We start from the raw sequence: 1,489 nt of genomic DNA, 5'->3' as shown, positions 1-1,489 counted from the left end.
AAAGGAACGCAGAATAAGCATGTCTTTACTCAAAATTCACTGGCCAGAAATGTCAAATAAGTGCTAGTTGAATAAATGTACAAACGAGTGGTACATATACACTATGGAATGCTATGCAGCCATAAAAAGGAATGAGATTATGTCCTTTCAGGGACATGGATGGAGCTGGAAGTCATTATCCTCAGCAAACCAACACAGGGACAGAAAACCAAATACTGCATGTTCTCACTTATAAGTGGGAGCTGAATACCGAGAACACATGGACACAGGGAGGGGAGCAACACACACTGGGGCCTGTTGGTTGTGCCTGGGGAGGAAGAACATCAAGATAAATAGCTTATGCATGTGGGGTTACATACCTAGGTGATGGGATGATAGGTGCAGGAAACCACCATCACACACGTTTACCTATGTAACAAACCTGCACATTCTGCACATGTATCTGGGAACTTAAAATAACATTAAATTAAATTAAAAAATAATATACAAACAAATTCATTTCGAATACACCCAGGCACTCACTAAAAACGAAGCATAGATTCCCAGCACAAGCCACAATGCTGGTAGCTCACACCCACTCCTTTATTGGAAAAAAACACAGATTTGAGTGTTAAGAAAGATAACTCAAATGACCTTGTCCATTTCCCTGCCAACTCAGTTTCCAATGAATGTTTCCTTGAAACCAGCATCATCTAGACAGTGTCAAATATATAAACATGCAAAATAAAAATAACGTAAATCATGACAGTAATAATATTTACTGGATACTCTAAAACATGCTGGGAGCTATACTCTACAAGATGAAAAGATTAATGGGCATTGTGCTCCAACTTTCTTTGTTTTACATAGGTCCTTTGGTATCTCTCGATAAATATTTCCTTTTCTATACAACAAAGGGATCATATATAGCCAGTCAATTTTATTTTATCTGTAGATCTTTCCAGAGATTAGAAAAGACCTTAGAGTAGTGAAATTTTCAGTGTTTTTTAAAGTAAATTTGAGATTCTGAGATAACAGATAGTGCCAGTCAGTAAGTCAACACTGTTTAAGACATAAGAGGGAAACCATCTTTGCAAAATTACGACTGAGACAGTGAAAGAGATCTAACTTAACTGACTCCATCTTGCTTCTAACCTCCAGGCTGTCCTTGTTCATTCCTGGGTGTAGGCCGAACTAACTTTGGGAGAAATTTAGTCTGTAGTTTATAGTTTAAGCCAAAGACAGTAACAGCCCTTTCCCAAAGCAGACCTCTTTCTTGCCTGGGGACTAGTTTGCCTTTGTAGGACTAACATTAGCCACAAGATTAGAAATTATGGTTTAGGAGTCACGCAGCTGGAGGCTACAAGATTCTGACCCTCCCTAAACTGCTCCTGAGATCAGTGCTTGAGATATTTTGCAGACCCTGCACTTGATGGATCAGCCGGCCCAACCCAGATAGTTCAACTGGCTCATTTGATCTTGTGGCCCCCACCCAAGAAATGACTCAGCA

Source organism: Mandrillus leucophaeus, unplaced genomic scaffold, assembly GCF_000951045.1.
Source record: "Mandrillus leucophaeus isolate KB7577 unplaced genomic scaffold, Mleu.le_1.0 Scaffold1904, whole genome shotgun sequence".
Classification (NCBI taxonomy): Eukaryota; Metazoa; Chordata; class Mammalia; order Primates; family Cercopithecidae; genus Mandrillus; species Mandrillus leucophaeus.
This window is presented reverse-complemented; position numbering follows the sequence as displayed.